Below are 19,226 nucleotides of genomic sequence, written 5' to 3'. Positions count from 1 at the left end.
CCATGTCTCCCACCACCCCACCCCCCACCAGTCAGGGGCACCCTCCACCAGGCCCACACTCATGTCTCCCACCACCCCCTACCCCCCAGCAGTCAGGGGCACCCTCCACCAGGCCCCCACTCATGTCTACCACCACCCGCACCCCCCAGCAGTGCAGGGGCAGCCTCCACCAGGCCCCCACTCATGTCCCCCTGCACCCTACCCCCCAGCAGTGCAGGGGCAGCCTCCACCAGGCCCCCACCCATGTCTCCCACCACCCCACCCCCCAGGGGCAGCCTCCACCAGGCCCCCACTCATGTTTCCCACCACCCCCACCCCGCAGCAGTGCAGGGGCAGCCTCCACCAGGCCCCCACTCATGTCTCCCACCACCCCCACCCCCCAGCCACCAGGGGCAGCCTCCACCAGGCCCCCACTCATATCCAACTCATGTCTCCCACCACCCTCACCCCCCAGCCACCAGGGGCAGCCTCCACCAGGCCCGAACTCATGTCTCCCACCACCCCCACCCCCCAGCCACCAGGGGCAGCCTCCACCAGGCCCCCACTCATGTCCCCTATTACCCCCACCCCCCAGCATTGCAGGGGCAGCCTCCACCAGGCCCCCACTCATGTCCCCCTGCACCCCCACCCCCCAGCAGTGCAGAGGCTGCCTCAACCAGGTCCCCACTCATGTCTACCACCACGCCCACACCCCAGCCACCAGGGGCAGCCTCCACCAGGCCCCCACTCATGTCTACCACCACCCCCACCCCCCAGCAGTGCATGGGCAGCCTCCACCAGGCCCCCACTCATGTCTCCCACCACCCCCACCTCCCAGCCACCAGGGGCAGCCTCCACCAGGCCCCCACTCATGTCTCCCACCACCCCCACCCCCCAGCAGTGCAGGGGCAGCCTCCTCCAGGCCCCCACTCAGGTCCCCCTGCACCCCCACCCCCCAGCAGTGCAGGGGCAGCCTCCACCAGGCCTCCACTCATGTCCAACTCATGTCTCCCACCGCCCTCACCCCCCAGCCACCAGGGGCAGCCTCCACCAGGCCCCCACTCATGTCTCCCACCACCCCCACCCCCCAGCAGTGCAGGGGCAGCCTCCACCAGGCCCCCACTCATGTCTCCCACCACCCCACCCCCCAGCAGTCAGGGGCACCCTCCACCAGGCCCACACTCATGTCTCCCACCACCCCCTAGCCCCCAGCAGTCAGGGGCACCCTCCACCAGGCCCCCACTCATGTCTCCCACCACCCCCACCCCCCAGCCACCAGGGGCAGCCTCCACCAGGCCCCCACTCATGTCTCCCATCACCCCCGCCCCCCAGCAGTGCAGGGGCAGCCTCCACCAGGCCCCCACTCATGCCCCCCAGCCGTGCGATTTGCCTGGGTACGTGTACTTCAGGGTGAGCAGGAAGTTCCACACGCGATTGGCCTGGGTATGTGTACCTTGGGGTGCGCGGGCCCCCACTCATGTCCCCCTGCACCCCACCCCCCAGCAGTGCAGGGGCAGCCTCCACCAGGCCCCCACCCATGTCTCCCACCACCCCCACCCCCCAGCCACCTGGGGCAGCCTCCACCAGGCCCCCACTCATGTCTCCCACCACCCCCACCCCCCAGCAGTGCAGGGGCAGCCTCCTCCAGGCCCCCACTCAGGTCCCCCTGCACCCCCACCCCCCAGCAGTGCAGGGGCAGCCTCCACCAGGCCTCCACTCATGTCCAACTCATGTCTCCCACCGCCCTCACCCCCCAGCCACCAGGGGCAGCCTCCACCAGGCCCCCACTCATGTCTCCCACCACCCCCACCCCCCAGCAGTGCAGGGGCAGCCTCCACCAGGCCCCCACTCATGTCTCCCACCACCCCACCCCCCAGCAGTCAGGGGCACCCTCCACCAGGCCCACACTCATGTCTCCCACCACCCCCTAGCCCCCAGCAGTCAGGGGCACCCTCCACCAGGCCCCCACTCATGTCTCCCACCACCCCCACCCCCCAGCCACCAGGGGCAGCCTCCACCAGGCCCCCACTCATGTCTCCCATCACCCCCGCCCCCCAGCAGTGCAGGGGCAGCCTCCACCAGGCCCCCACTCATGTCCCCTATTACCCCCACCCCCCAGCAGTGCAGGGGCAGCCTCCACCAGGCCCCCACTCATGCCCCCCAGCCGTGCGATTTGCCTGGGTACGTGTACTTCAGGGTGAGCAGGAAGTTCCACACGCGATTGGCCTGGGTATGTGTACCTTGGGGTGCGCGGGAAGTTCCACACGCGATTAGCCTGGGTACGTGTACTTCGGGGTGCGCGTGAACTTCCACATGCGATTTGCCTGGGTACGTGTACTATGGGGTGCGCGGGAAGTTCCACACGCGATTGGCCTGGGTACGTGTACTTCAGGGTGCGCGTGACCTTCCACACGCGATTAGCCTGGGTACGTGTACTTCAGGGTGCGCGTGAACTTCCACACGCGATTGGGCCTGTGAGAGTGGGATACATGTATTCCAGGGGTGGGCGGGAATATTTACCCGCGACTGTGCCTGTGAGAGCGTGCTACGTGTGTTCCTGGGGTGGGTGGGAAGATTCACACGTTCGCCTACGACGTGCTGAAAAATAAATGGTCCAATCCTGAGACACGTACGCCAGCATGAAGCAGGCGCACGTCGACACGCGCAGCATAAAAGTGCGTGCAAACAACAAACAAGCTCATACGCCAGGATGAATATACCATTCCTAGCAGCAGTGGCCATGGGTCACCAAAGGAGGAGGAGGAGGATAGTGAGGGCCCGAATTTTCACTCCCAGAACCAGCCTTTTTGGGATGCCTGATGACCAGGTGTACGGGAGGTACAGGTTTCCCCCACACACAATACTGGACCTGGTTAGTGAGTGGGAGGATGACCTTACATCACCCACCCTGTGCTCCCAAGCACTCAGCCCCCTGGAGAAGGTCCTCAATGTACTGCACTTCTTGGCCACAGGATCATTTCAGCGGACAAGTGCCATAGTGGGTGGGGTGTCACAGGCCACGCAGTCACGCTGCCTATACCAGGTCTTGAACATCATCACTGCACGCCCATCAGTCCGTAGGCACATATACCTGCCCAGGACACCTGCAGAAAGGCAGGCTGCCACCCTCGATTTCTACGGTGTGGCACAATTCCCAAAAGTGCTAGGTGCCATTGACTGCACCCATGTGGCACTACGTCCCCTTCAGGGCATCTGAGCACATCTATAGGAACCGCAAGCACTGGCATTCCATCAACGTGCAGGTAGTATGTAATGCTAAGGGATTCATCACCTCAGTATATGCCAACTATCCAGGGTCCACCCACGACAGCTTCATTTACCGAATGTCTACCCTAAACCGGGATCTAGAAGCTGGGCGGCATGGCGATACATGGCTGCTTGGTGAGTATGAATGCCACTGCACATGCATGCATGTCAGATGCAGAGTTATGTCACTACCCCACTAATGATACCCATCACCTCCTCACCAGGGGACAGTGCCTACCCTCTGAGCACCCACATGATGACGCCAATTCGGAACCCCATCGCCTCCAGAGGTAAGATACAACACAGCCCATATTGCAACCCGGGGCATAGCTGAGCGCACATTCAGAGTGCTCAAGTCATGCTTTCGCTCCCTTGACCGTTCTGGCGGGCAGCTGTTATATGCGCCCCCAGTAGTGTGCAGGATCATAGTGGCAGCATGTGTCCTGCACAATGTTGCAACACGCCGGGGCCTGGCCGTGGACATGGTGGTGCCCCCACAACCCCAACCACATGCACGCCCGCTGCGCATGGGAGGGGAGAGGGCACGGGGTGAGGCAGCCCGTACGCAGCTGGTGGCTAATTACTTCACATAGAAATCACACCCCAGTGGAGTGCACACAGGCCTGGCACATACCATCTGATAAGCAATGATGACTCGACCTGACAATTAAGACGAACAAAGGGACTGTCAACTGTCAGAACCATAGCAGCCTGAGATTGTTCATGTGGAAGTGTCACAATGTGTGCATCCCTACCTACACAAACACCACCAATGCAGTGTCATGAAAAGACACTTCCATGCTGCAGAAATGAATACCCACTTGCAAAATACTACATGAAAACAGTGCCATGTCACCCACCCCCTCCCCGGCACGGCCACACAACACACCATGGCATGTCATGCAATGTGAGAGGAAAGAAATTAATCCCCACAACATGCCCCAAGTGTCAGCAGCTACAGTGTCCCTAATGGAAACATGTCCACACATGAAATGCTCACAGTAATGCAGGACCTACAACCCACATTACCAAATACTTACCAAGAATACCAATCACCTACACAACCTCCAACCTACCTTAAACATGACATTACAGACTTAAAAACTAGCTAGCCTCACCACCTGATGATGATAGCCCTCCGAACACTTCCAAGTATACAGTGTTAGCGCCACCCAAGAGTTTAGGTGCACTGCTTACAACATGGACTCCAGTTCCAAGGTGGACCGCATTGTGAAGACATGAGGAATGGACCTGCAAATATGGAGGATGAGATGGATGCAGAGGCACATATCAATACACCACGCAGTGTACAATACAACAACAATATGCACTATGAATGTATACACAGTATTGACTACAGACTGCCCACACAGCTCATGGGAGTCCAATGTCACCATGTACGTCAATGTCACTTGGGCACACCCTTTGCAAGCCCGTGGAAACGGGAAGCAGGAGGGGTGTTGTTAGGCGGAAACATGTGCAGTTTCCTCTGGGACCACTGCAAAAGATTTAGGACTACAGGCGTTTGGCGGTGAACCCACTTGGTAGCAGGCTGTACCACACAGATTCACTTGGTAGCTGTGGCTGAGCAGTCAGACTTCCCTCAAGAAGAGTTGAGCAGTATGTGGAGTATACAATATAGGGCAATTCTTCACAGTAAGACAAGCATACACTCAACGAGACTCAGTGTATAGATATTCAGGTATTTATTTATAACGGAACATGTATGAAAAACACTATGGCACTATCACGGCAAACACTTCAATCACAATTACTCTACGAAGAAGAGACGATCAATCCCTTTAACAATATTTTGACAAGTCTAGGTTCTACCAGCATCACTTATTTGCAGACAGAGGTGTATGCCTCAACCTAGATGGCACTCTAATATTAGTTAGGACGGGAGAGAAAAAAAGGCAGGTTACGAAATCAACACAGTTCAATACTTCACAGAAAAAATGCAAGGCAAGAAGGCAAGAACCACAATAGATCCTAAAGTTCAGAGGCCAGGCCCACTCGGAGAGAGGCAAGGCGATATGTCCCAAAAAGTCTCTAGGGGAAATGCGTTCTAGTCTTTGTAGCAAATTGTTATCGGCAGATTGAACCAGTTCAGAACAATACGTGAGAAAGCTTGGAGGCGACCCAACGGAAAGGAGAGGATTAAGACATCTCACTCGAACCGAACAAAAGGGAAGCCAGGCGGACACGGTACCTTGTTTGTGGAGAGACAGCTCCGGCGGGGGCAGTTGTTCCTGGTGGTGGATGCACGTCGGGTCTTTGCCAAGAGTAGAGATGATCTCGTCGTCGAAGGAAAGTGAAGTCCGGTGCACCACCAGGGAAGAGACCAGCCGCGGAGTGCTCCGTCACAAGGCACCACCTTTTGGTCGCGGTACAGGGGTAGTGGCTATCCGGTTGCCGAGGTGCTCTGCACTGGCAATTCGAACACTGCGTCCTGAGGTGAATAAAAAGCAAAGGGGACTGGTTGTTCCCACCAGTCAGGGGAAGAGACTCTCCGGCAGGGAGATCTCCTCTGTCATCGGGAAGTGGTGAGTCGGCTCATCAGGGCTCCACCGGAGGTGTCGTCGTTGCAGGTCGGCTCAGCGTTACCCTCGTCGGATTCTTAGGTCCTGTGGCGACTTCTGAAGATCCAGTCCCAAAAGCCCTGCTTTTATGCAGAAGACCCCCATTCATTCAGCCTAGCTGTCAATCAACACAAGCTAAGTGGTGAGCGGGAACGCTCACCACTTGGGCCAATCACTCCAGAGTGCGACCGGAGTTGGCAAGGCAACTCGGTCCAGGGTGCCTAAACCCCCTCCCACACCCCTGTGGTAACCCAGACAGAATGGCACCACTTTGGAGGGTCTCTGTACAGAGCCCGTCAAAAGTGGAACAAAGGGCTCGACCTTTGGTTTAGGAGTCACAGAGACGAACACAGACGCCATTTAAAAACCGAGTTCTGGCAGAAAATACCATCCGATAAACTTATTTAAGATAAGGAGACCAGTGGTAGTTTGAGATTAACGAGAAAAAGTATCAATCTCCAACAATGGGACGAATCCCATAGGGTTATGTTCGGGGTCGAACATAACAAGTAGTTTCCACTGCCACCAGCCAAAACTCGACGAGGGGGGACGGGACAGTGCCCCCTCGAGTAACAGATCTAGAAGTAATCGAATTACCCCTACTAGTACGTCCACAATAAGATGGTTTGTACTAGTTCTGTTAGTAAATTTAGGTCTAGTAAAGCCAATGATGACTTTACATGCCCAGGGAGACAGTAGTCAGTCCCCGGGTATGGAGTCTATGGTGGAGGTCCGCTAGGACGCCCCAGTGTTATGTCACGTAGGGTGCGGTGTAACACACACATAGAAAAACATATGAGACCCTATGGAGTAAAAGACCCCATAGCCATCGAACACATTGACATTTCAAAGGAATTATACCCATACATGTCCAAGAGTGGGAGGAAAAGAGTCTCACTCTTGGCAGGATGGAAAAAAACAAACTCCCGAAATCCAGCAAAGCTGCTGGGGGACTCACTAGGTTAGGAAATTCAGCCTAAACAGAGAATTCTCCCTAACACTCGCCCCCCCAGACTAAGGGACAGGAGGATTTAATCCACTCCTGGATGAATCTCATACCTCTAGTCGATGACATACATCCTAGAGAGACCATCAGCATTTTGGTGGTGACACCCTGACCTGTGCTCAATGGTGAAATCAAACCCTTGCAGGCAGATCGACCATCTCAATAGTTTTGGGTTTTCCCCTTTCATTTGCATTGACCATCTCAAGGGTTGGTGGTCAGTCTGAATAACAAAAGTAGAACCATACAAGTACGGCCTAAACTTCTTCAGAGCCCACACGATAGCAAAGCACTCTCTTTCGATTGTTGCCCACCTTGTTTCAGGATCCTTCAGCTTGCGGCTGATGAAGCAAACAGGGTGCTCCCTACCTTTCCCATCCAGTTGACTGAGTACGCCACCTATTCCCACATTTGAAGCATCTGTCTGCACAATGAAGTGTTGGCGGTAATCAGGAGCTCTGAGTACTGGGGCTTGGCAAAGAGCTTGTTTCAGGTTTTCAAAAGCCTGACTGCACTCCTCGTTCCATTTAACCTTTTTTGGGATTTTAGGCGAGGAGATGACATTCAGTGGAGAAGCTATGGTCCCATAGTTCTCTATGAAATTCCTGTAATACCCAGTGAGGCCTAGGAAGGCTCTCACCTGGGTTTGAGTAGTCGGTGTTGTCCAGTTTTGCACAGCTTCAATCTTACTGAGCAAAGGCCTTATTTCTCCACCGCCTACCTCATGCCCAAGATAGACTACCTCACTCTGTCCAATTTGGCATTTACTCGCCTTTATGGTCAGATTGGCTCGTCCAAGAGCCTGCAAAACATCTCTCAGGTGGATTACATGTTCTTCCCAGGAATTGCTGAACACTGCGATGTCATCCAAGTATGCCATGCAGAAGTCCTCCATCCCATTCAGAACCTGGTTTACCATCCGTTGAAACGTAGCAGGGGCATTCTTCAATCCGAAAGGCATTACCTTAAACTGGTATAAGCCAACGGGGGTAGAAAATGCAGTTTTCTCCTTGGCATGGTCTGTCAGGGCTATTTGCCAATAGCCTGACGTCAAGTCAAATGTGCTGAGGAACTTGGCGGCGCCAAGTTTATCCACCAACTCATCTGTTCTTGGCAAAGGGTGGGCATCAGTCTTGGTGACTGCATTAAGAGCTCGATAATCCATGCAGAATCTAAGTTCTTTAGATCCGGCCTTTGGTACTAACACAACTGGGCTAGACCATGGACTAGTAGAGGGCTCTATTACCCCGAGATCGAGCATCTTGCTGACCTCACCTTTGATGTGGGTTCATACGTTTTCTGACATGCGGTATCCTCTGCTTTTGACCGGCAGACAGTCACCAGTGAGTATGTCGTGCTGGCCCCAAGGGGTCAAGCCTGGTGAAAGCGAGAACAGAGAGGCAAACTGATTCAACATAGATTTGCACTCTTCTTGTTGCTCGGGTGTCAGATTGGAGGAGAGATTCACTCCTTCAATTTTTTCATCTAAAGGTAAGCCTCTGAGGATATCCGGAAGAGCTTCACTCTCTTCTTCTTCCTCGGATGATGCTAGAAGCAACGCTCCTACATCAGGTCGCGAGACATACGCTTTAAGTCGGTTGGTGTGAAAGACTGTCGGAGCCTCCTTGGGATTGCCCAAGTCCACCAGATAGTTAACCTCTCCGAGTTTACCCACTACTCGGTAGGGTCCCATCCACTTATCTTGCAAGGCCCTCTGCCTTGTTGGGATCATACCGAGAACGAGCTGGTCTTGAGCGAACTCAACCATGTTAGCTTTTTGATCGTGCCAGTGCTTGACCAATGCTTGTCCAGCTTTCAAGTTATCGTTTGCTTCCGTCATCATGTGCGACATTCTCCTCCGGAGACCTATCACGTAGTCAGTCACTCGGACTGGCTTGGGGGAAGGAGCACTCTCCAACCCCTCCTTAATCAGGGCCAATGGACCTCTGACGGGATGACCATAGAGTAGTTCGAAGGGAGAGTAACCTACTCCCTCCTGAGGGACTTCTGTATAAGCAAAGAGAAGGCATGGCAGTAGAAGGTCCCACTTACGCTTAAGGGGTTCTTCTAAAGCACCTATCATGCTCTTCATGGTTCGGTTGAACCGTTCTACCAACCCATTGGTTTGTGGGTTGTAAGCCGTTGAGAACTTGTAAGTTACTCCGCAGGTTTTCCACATGGCTTTCATGTAGTGGGACATAAAGTTTGACCCCCTGTCAGAGATTACTTCCTTAGGAAACCCGACCCTGGTAAAAATACCTTTGAGGGCCTTAGCCACAGCCGGAGCTGTAACAGTCCTCATAGGAATTGCCTCAGGATACCTAGTAGCATGGTCTACTACAACAAGTATAAACCTGTTGCCTGAGGAGGTCGGAGGATCAAGGGGGACCAACGACGTCAATCCCTACTCTCTCAAATGGGACTCCCACGACTGGGAGAGGCACTAAAGGTGCCACATTCTTGGAACCAACCTTACCAGAGGTCTGGCAGGTGTGGCAGCTCCTGCAGTGTTTTTCTACTTCGGCCCCCATCTTTGGCCAATAGAAATAGAGAGAGAGCCTTTCCTTAGTCTTCTTGAGACTCAAGTGACCAGCCAAAGGAATCTCGTGGGCTAACTGCAAGAACTGTGGTCTGTTCTCTTGGGGTACTACAAGTCGTTTGTAGTCTCCAGGTGCAGACTTGGTCGGTTCACTGTAGAAGAGGCCATCTTCCCAGTGCAACCTGTATTTCCCAGGCTCTTGCCCTTCAGCCTGAGCTTCTGCCTGATGGCGAAGACCTTCCAGAGTTGGACATTCTCTCTGTCCCTTACTGAAGTCTGCCCTGCTGGGTCCACCTTCTGCCAGTAAAGACTGCAGCTCAGGATGGTCAACAGGATCCAGATCTCCAATGAGTTCCTGGCCTTCCATTAGCTCTTCCTCAGAGTCTAATTCTACCACGCAGGGTTGTACCTCCCTCTCAGCCTCGGCTGGAGGTGAAGGTACGGGTGTGACGTTGGACAACCGCGGGGAAGTCTGTGTCTGCTGCACTGGAATGCTGGCGGCTGGTTTCGGGATAGAAGTCTTAGGTTTCCCCTTTGCTTCTGATTTCTTGGAGACAGCGGCTGACAATTCCAGTGGAGCAGGGGTGATTTCTTTCTTCATCATCTCCTGGAGAGTACCGCACATGGTCCTCTCTCTTGCGGGTCTGGTTAGCTCCTGTAACCGTTTACTAGGAGGTCTGGGAGTATGCGATACAACTCCAAGAGTTTTCAAATCGTCACCCACGAGTAAGCGTCCTGGTACCTCACTCTGTATGCTGACAGGTATCTTCACAGTCATGTCGTTACACTGGATGAGAACTGGTAATTGGGGAAGCATCTGCACAGGCCCTCCAGCTAACTTGGTGAGGCGTTTGGGTGCCTTAGCAACATCCTCAGCCTGAAAAAACGATTTATCCACCACAGTTATGCTGGCCCCAGTGTCCCTAATGGCAGGAGTCTCCTGACCATTCACCTGGAAACTGTCCTTATAATACTCTTTAGTATTATCGGGGATAGAATTATAGACATCTAAATTCTGTTGTTCCCACAACCCCAGAGATACTAAAGAAACGCTGGCTGAGACTCCAATGGGTTCGTCAGCTAGCAGTAGAAAGTTTCCACTTGCCATTTGGACTTCCTCCTCTGGAGCGAAGGCTAAGGAGACAAGCTGGACCCCTGAAGGTTTACCCTTACATCTGGGATCTCCTTTCACGTGGTCAGTCGAGCCACAAACAAAGCATTTACCGAATACTTTCTGGAATGGTGGCTTGTTCTGACCTCCTTCCGGTTTGGCACCAGAAGACGCACTATTCTGCTGTGGTTTTCCCGGTGGCTTACCCTTCTGGTTTTGTTTGGGGCCCTCTTTGGAAGGTGAGTTGTTCGAATTCTCTTTTGGGTCTTTTTTAGGCTGTCTTCCCTCATCCTTTTTCTGAGTTGCCCCAGACTCCTTATGAGTAGCCCTGTTGGCAACCCACAAGTCAGCAGCCTTAGCTAGTGCCCTGGAATCCAATTCCTTCAAATCAGCCAAGTGCTGTCTGAGCTCAGGAGAACAGGCATCATAAATAGACTCCAACATAAAAAGATTTCTCATCCCCTCATAAGTGTTCACTTTGTAACCCTTAATCCATCCCTCTAAGTTTTTCAACCCTTCACTCACCCAGGTAGCCCAAGGGGTACCATCATGCTTTTTGAGGGTTCTAAACCTCTTAAGATACTGGGTAGGGGTCTTCCCGAATCTAGCTATCAAAGGTAGTTTCACACTTTCGTAATCCGTCTTATCCGCCTCCCCCAACTCCATTACCACATCAGTCGCAACAGGAGGGAGCCTAGAGAACAACCAGGGAAGCAAAGCATTCCCGGTGATGTCCTGGAGCCCATGATTGTATTCAAACAGTTTCAGCCAATCCAACACATCCAATCTCGGTTCATACATACCCACTAATTCCTTCGGCATCCGGGGTCTTTTGGGACTGGAGCTCCTGGAGGAACCAGAGGAGAGAGAAGCATTTTCCATAGACAAATTTTTCATCTCTAATTCGTGATTAAGTTCTATTTCTCTGAGTCTTAACTCAGCTTGCTTCTGCTCAGCCTGGGCATTCATCCGTCTGAACTCGAGTTCTTGGTTGGTTTCGTTCAGATTGAGCCAAGAACCGTTTGTATTCTAGTTCGAGCTTCATTTTTTCAAGTTCAAAATAAGCAGGGTTACTTGTGGGACCTGGTATGGGCCCCGTAGGCACAGCTGGTAAGGCAGGTAGAGGAGCGGGGGAGACAGTTTCATTAGCTGCTCCGTCCTCGTCAGCCTCTTCATCGCTATCATCAGAATTACAATTCAGATCAACACCATTACTGTCGTCTACATTCGATGGGGAGATTGGTTCCTCTGAACCAGTTCCCAGACTTTGGTTCGCCAGCAATCTCTCTATTAGTTCTAACTTCTTGCCTCTTACAGAAAGATTTGCTTGCCTACAGAGAGCTCGCAAACTCTCAGTATTTTCACCTGACAAAGACTCTTGACTGTAAGTTTCCATCGTAAACATGTTTTTTGAAAGTTGCTTTTTGTGCAAAGTTTTGTGGTTAGTTATCCTACAGTGCCGAAAAGCACTCTAAACTGTATACTCGATACAAATCCCACCACTGTACACCAGTGTTAGGCGGAAACCTGTGCAGTTCCCTCTGGGACCACTGCAAAAGATTTAGGACTACAGGCGTTGGCGGTGAACCCACTTGGTAGCAGTCTGCACCACACAGATTCACTTGGTAGCTGTGACTGAGCAGTCAGACTTCTCTCAAGAAAAGTTGAGCAGTATGTGGAGTATACAAAATAGGGCAATTCTTCACAGCAAGACAAGCAAACACGCAACGAGGCTTAGTGTAAAGATATCAAGGTATTTATTTATAACACAACATCTAGGGAAAACACTAAAGCAAATCACGGCAAACAAATCAAACACAATTACTCTACGCAGTAGAAAATGATCAATCCCCCTAGCAAAATATCGACAACTCTAGATTCTACTGGTACCACTTATTTTCAGACAGAGGTGTATACCTCAACCTAGATGACACTCGAATATTAGTTAGGAAGGGAGAGAAAAAGATAGGCAGGTTATGAAATCAACACAGTTCAATCCTACGCGGATAAAATGCAAGGCAGGAAGGCAAGAATCACAATGGATCATAAAGTTCAGAGGCCAGGCCCACTCGGAGAGAGACAAGGCGCGATGTCCCAAAAAGTCTCTAGTGGAGATGCATTCAAGTCTTTATAGCAAATTGTTATCGGCAGATTGAACCAGTTCAGAACAGAGAATGAGCAAAGCTTGGAGGCGACCCAGCGGAACGGAGAGGATTAAGACACCTCACTCGAACCGAACGAAAGGGAAGCCAGGCGGACACGGTACCTTGTTGTGGAGGGCAGCTCCGGCGGGGGCAGTTGTTCCTGGTGGTGGATGCACATCGGGTCTTTGCCAAGAGTAGAGATGATCTCGTCGTCGAAGGAAAGTGAAGTCCGGTGCACCACCAGGGAAGAGACCAGCCGCGGAGTGCTCCGTCACAAGGCACCACCTTTTGGTCGCGGTACAGGGGTAGGGGCTATCCGGTTGCTGAGGTGCTCTGCACGGGCAATTCGACCACTGCGTCCTGAGGCGAATAAAAAGCAAAGGGGACTGGTTGTTCCCACCAGTCAGGGGAAGAGACTCTCCGGCAGGGAGATCTCCTCTGTCGTCGGGAAGTGGTGAGTCGGCTCAGCAGGGCTCCACCGGAGGTGTCGTCGTTGCAGGTCGGCTCAGCGTTACCCTCATCGGATTCTTAGGTCCTGTGGCGACTTCTGAAGATCCAGTCCCAAAAGCCCTGCTTTTATGCAGAAGACCCCCCATTCATTCAGCCTAGCTGTCAATCAACACAAGCTAAGTGGTGAGCGGGAACGCTCACCACTTGGGCCAATCACTCCAGAGTGCGACCGGAGTTGGCAAGGCAACTCGGTCCAGGGTGCCTAAACCCCCTCCCACACCCCTGTGGTAACCCAGACAGAATGGCACCACTTTGGAGGGTCTCTGTACAGAGCCCGTCAAAAGTGGAACAAAGGGCTCGACCGTTGGTTTAGGAGTCACAGAGACAAACACAGACTCCATTTAAAAACTGAGTTCTGGCAGAAAATACCATCCGATAAACTTATTTAAGATAAGGAGACCGGTGGTATGTTAGAGATTAACGAGAAAAATAGCCAATCTCCAACAATGGGACGAATCCCATAGGGTTATGTTCGGGGTCGAACATAACAAGTAGTTTCCACTGCCACCAGCCAAAACTCGACGAGGGGGGACGGGACAGTGCCCCCTCGAGTAACAGATCTAGAAGTAATCGAATTACCCCTACTAGTACGTCCACAATAAGATGGTTTGTACTAGTTCTGTTAGTAAATTTAGGTCTAGTAAAGCCAATGGTGACTTTACATGCCCGGGGAGACAGTAGTCAGTTCCCGGGTATGGAGTCTATGGTGGAGGTCCGCTATGACGCCCCAGTGTTACGGCACGTAGGGTGCGGTGTAACACACACATAGAAAAACTTATGAGACCCTATGGAGTAAAAGACGCCATAGCCCATTGAACACATTGACATTTCAAAGGAATTATACCCATACATGTCCAAGAGTGGGAGGAAAAGAGTCTCACTCTTGGTAGGATGGAAAAAAACAAACTCCCGAAATCCAGCAAAGCTGCTGGGGGACTCACTAGGTTAGGAAATTCAGCCTAAACAGAGAATTCTCCCTAACACGCGCCAACAAGGAAGGACGGACTCGGATCTGGACGGACATCGTGACTGCCATCAACGCGGAGGGGGTGGCAGTCCACGACTACCAACATGTCAAGAAGCGCTATGATGACTGCAGGTCCAGGACCCTCTTGAAGGCCCGGCGCCTCGTGGAGGGGGGCCGGGGCCGCATGAGTACCATCCAGATGAGGGTCCTGGAACGCGTAGGCCCAGCGCTCCATGTCCAGATCCTTGAGAGGCAGACCCGTCTGGAGTTGAGCGGTAAGTGGCCAAGCATTGCTGTGTGAGACAGGGCATGTCGCAGTGTGCTGGTTGTCTGATACTTGCCTGTATGTGTGACATAGGCCATGTATGCATGTGTGTGTGCAGGGACGTCATGCATGTGAGACCAGTAATGTGTGAACCACACGGTTGGTGCATGTGTTCAAATGCAACATGGGTTGCCCTATGCAGAATGACCACATGAAAGCATGGCAATCTCTGTTCCTGGACATGGGTGAGGGATGGGTGCTGATGCCATGTACATGTATGCTGTCCATGTCTGTGTGTCTGACCTGCGTGTCTGTGACTTGTGAATGCCAGGGATGCATGACACATGTCTGTCACGATGTTCATGTTCACTGATGCAGCCTAGTCATCCTTGTATCCACTGTGTCTGTGGTGTACGAGGTCAGATGGATGAAACTAGGGTGAAGTGTGTGCATGTGATAGGCATGGCACATGATGCATGTGAGTTCCAAAACAACAGTGTATGTTTCAAGAATCACTTGGACATGTATGCTAATGTCCATAGCATGCGCCATGCCTGTTACCACATGTGTTTTACCTGCACTGAGCCATGTGTTGTGGAGGGACATGATGGAAGTGATCTTTGACAGTGCCACTCATCTGCTATTGCTTCCTGTCTAGGGGACCATTGTACAGTACCCTGATGCTTGTGTTCTATGTCTCCCTCTACACAGCGCCACGTGAAGAAGAAGGCGGAGACGGCTCTGTGGAGCAAAGCGGCGGGGATGCCCCCACCGCTGCAGCGGAAGGGATGGGTGAGCCCCCACAGGGGCTTGCAACGGCGGAAGACGGGGTGGAGCCATCCAGGTTGGTGGTTACCACAGAGGAGGAGGAGGCCGCTACTGAGGCGCACATGGGGCCTGGTGGGGGCATCCCTGCTGGTGCAAGTGTTGCAGTCCAGGGGCAGGAGGCAGCACAGGTCGCCGTGGAGGGTCCTGTGCATGTCACTGTCCCTGACACTGTGACTGCACCACCATGCACCAGCAGGGATGCCCCACCCCAGGCCCGTCCGCAGGTAGGGGGGATGTCCATGTCATCTGACTCCCCTCCACCTGCATACGAGGGGACCCCTGGCCGTATGGAGAAGGTCCTGATTGGTGTCGCGTTGCGCACAGGTGCAATTCGTGATGAGGTGCGTGCTTCTCGGGAGGAGCATGCACGTCATCACGGAGAGCACCGTGCCAACGTGGCCCAGTTGGGAACGGCCATGGTCGGGGGTTTCCTACATGTGTCGGCCAATCTGGCGACCCTCTCCTCCTCTGTGGAGACTATGCACCAGTCGTTCTCCATGCCGTCTTCCGACCCAGATGCCACCAGGGCCCCCTGTGGACCTGCCCCGACCAATGCAGCCGGCTCGGTGGGGATCCCATCCCTGCCACAGTTGGGAGTCGGAGGTCCAGCAGGGGTGGACACACCAGCAACTGGACCCCAGCAGATGGAGGATGTGACGGCATCATCGGGCAGGGCACGTGCACGACGGCGTCGGTGGATACCATCAGCCTGGATGCCGTTGTGCTGGCACAGGCAGTTGCGTCGGAGGCAGCGGCAGGCTCGACGTGGGAGGCATCCTGGCTCGGGGCCATCAACATCAGGGGTGCAGGCATCGGCCGGAGGGTAGGAGAACCCTGGAATGGGAGTGGCTTCCGTGTGGGAGCGGTTGGGCCAGCAGATAGGTGCGGAGTGGCAGCGGGCAGAGGAGGAATGGCTCACAATGGTCAGGGCGGAGAACTCCATGCGGAGGGCGCTGAGGCGGGCTGAGTGCCTCGAGGGTCTTCGCAGGGAGTTGGAGCTGGACACTGCTTTATCCCTGCGAGACCTCGGGGCCAGGGAACATACCCGCCTCCAAGCCATTGAACAGGAGTTCGATGATGCCCTAGCCCATGACAACATCCAGTGAGCCGTTGGACTAGCCCGCTGCCCATGTAAATAGTTATGTAGTTAGTGTTAGGTTTCCTTTGTTTTTGCATTTTCTTTGGACCTTTTGGACAATGGGCCACATTTTGTATATAGTTATTTTTTATTAAGTAGTGTTGTTAGATAGGTTTCATTTCTTTTGTTGGGATCATGGACCCTGGCTTGTTCACCTGTACATAGTTCACTGTTGGATTTTCTATTCTTTTTACAATATACCCATGGAGCAATGGCTTTCAATTATAATTTCCCATTGGATTTTCTTTTCTGGACTGTGACTTTGGACACCATTCCTTTGGATTCTGATTTTTGGTTTTGCATTTTTTCATGGACATGTTTCTTTTTACTTTTTTTACATTCCAATTTCTGTTAGTTTATTTTTGATTCAATTCATGTTTTCTTTAATACATATTTTGTGATCAAACTTCAATGTGTAGTATCATCTCATTGGTTTCATGCATATCATGATATGGGTTTTGAGATTCACTGACACCCATTGGGTGTATGTGAGGGACATGTGTTTGTTTCCAAACTTGCAATTGCAGATCTATCATGTTATTCCCATTTCTGAGTGGGTGGATGCAATACTCGGGTGGGTGTTTTGCATTTGGAGGCTGACCATAGGGACCGGGGATCTAGATTGTGATGACATGTTGGCTGGGGAACATGAGTTGGACATGAGTGGGGGCCTGCTGGCAGGTGCCCCACAGTGATGGGGGGTGAGGGGGCAGGGGAACATGAGTTGGAAATGAGTGGGGGCGCAGGGGAACATCAGTGGGGGCCTGGTGGAGGCTGCCCCTGGTGGCTGGGGGGTGGGGGAGGTGGTAGACATGGGTGGGGGCCTGGTGGAGGCTGCCCCTGCACTGCTTGGGGGTGGGGGTGCAGGGGGACATGAGTGGGGGCCTGGTGGAGGCTGCCCCTGCACTGCTGGGGGGTGGGGGTGCAGGGGGACATGAGTGGGGGCCTGGTGGAGGCTGCCCCTGGTGGCTGGGGCTGGGGGTGGGGGTGGTGGTAGACATGAGTGGGGGCCTGGTGAAGTCTGCCCCTGGTGGCTGGGGGGTGAGGGTGGTGGTAGACAAGAGTTGGACATGAGTGGGGGCATGGTGGAGGGTGACCCTGACTGCTGGGGGGTGGGGGTGGTGGGAGACATGAGTGGGGGCCTGGTGGAGTCTGCCCCTGGTGGCTGGGGGGTGAGGGTGGTGGTAGACAAGAGTTGGACATGAGTGGGGGCATGGTGGAGGGTGCCCCTGACTGCTGGGGGGTGGGGGTGGTGGGAGACATGAGTGGGGGCCTGGTGGAGGCTGCCCCTGCACTGCTGGGGGGTGCGGGTGCAGGGGGACATGAGTGGGGGCCTGGTGGAGGCTGCCCCTGGTGGCTGGGGGGTGGGGGTGGTGGTAGACATGAGTGGGGGCCTGGTGGAGGCTGCCCGTGCACTGCTGGGGGGTGGGAGTGGTGGGAGACATGAGTGGGGGCCTGGTGGAGGCTGCTCCTGGTGGCTGGGGGGTGGGGGTGGGAGTAGACATGAGTGGGGGCCTGGTGGAGGCTGCCCCTGGTGGCTGGGGGGTGAGGGTGGTGGGAGACATGAGTTGGACATGGGTGGGGGCCTGGTGGAGGGTGCCCCTGACTGCTGGGGGGTGGGGGTGGTGGGAGACATGAGTGGGGGCCTGGTGGAGGCTGCCCCTGGTGGCTGCGGGGTGGGGGTGGTGGTAGACATGAGTGGGGGCCTGGTGGAGGCTGCCCCTGGTGGCTGGGGGGTGAGGGTGGTGGGAGACATGAGTTGGACATGAGTGGGGGCATGGTGGAGGGTGCCCCTGACTGCTGGGGGGTGGGGGTGGTGGGAGACATGAGTGGGGGCCTGGTGGAGGCTGCCCCTGGTGTCTGGGGGGTGGGGGTGGTGGTAGAAATGGGTGGGGCCCTGGTGGAGGCTGCCCCTGCACTGCTGGGGGGGTGGGGGTACAGGGGGACATGAGTGGGGGCATGGTGGAGTCTGCCCCTGGTGGCTGGGGGGTGGGGGTGGTGGTAGACATGAGTGGGGGCCTGGTGGAGGCTGCTCCTGGTGGCTGGGGGGTGAGGGTGGTGGGAGACATGAGTTGGACATGAGTTGGGGCCTGGTGGAGGCTGCCCCTAGTGGCTGGGGGGTGAGGGTGGTGGGAGACATGAGTGGGGGCCTGGTGGAGGGTGCCCCTGGTGGCTGGGGGGTGGGGGTGGTGGTAGACATGAGTGGGGGCCTGGTGGAGGCTGCCCCTAGTGGCTGGGGGGTGAGGGTGGTGAGAGACATGAGTTGGACATGAGTGGGGGCCTGGTGGAGGCTGCCCCTAGTGGCTGGGGGGTGAGGGTGGTGGGAGACATGAGTTGGACATGAGTGGGGGCATGGTGGAGGGTGCCCCTGACTGCTGGGGGGTGGGGGTGGTGGTGGTGGGAGACATGAGTGGGGGCCTAGTGGAGGCTGCCACTGGTGGCTGGGGGGTGGGGGTGGTGGTAGACATGGGTGGGGGCCTGGTGGAGGCTGACCCTGGTGGCTGGGGGGTGAGGGTGGTGGAAGACATGAGTTGGACATGAGTGGGGGCCTGGTGGAGGGTGCCCCTGACTGCTGGGGGGTGGGGGTGGTGGGAGACATGCGTGGGGGCCTGGTGGAGGCTGCCCCTGCACTGCTCGGGGGTGGGGGTGGTGGGAGACATGAGTGGGGGCCTGGTGGAAGCTGCCCCTGGTGGCTGGGGGGTGGGGGTGGTGGTAGACATGAGTGGGGGCCTGGTGGAGGCTGCCCCTGCACTGCTAGGGGGTGGGAGTGGTGGGAGACATGAGTGGGGGCCTGGTGGAGGCTGCCCCTGGTGGCTGGGGGATGGGGGTGGTGGTAGACATGAGTGGGGGCCTGGTGGAGGCTGCCCCTGGTGGCTGGGGGGTGGGGGTGGTG

Source organism: Ambystoma mexicanum, chromosome 1p, assembly GCF_040938575.1.
Source record: "Ambystoma mexicanum isolate Mex_15411 chromosome 1p, UKY_AmexF1_1, whole genome shotgun sequence".
NCBI lineage: Eukaryota > Metazoa > Chordata > Amphibia > Caudata > Ambystomatidae > Ambystoma > Ambystoma mexicanum.
The sequence above is the reverse complement of the archived record's forward strand: the minus strand, read 5'-3'. Positions refer to the sequence as shown.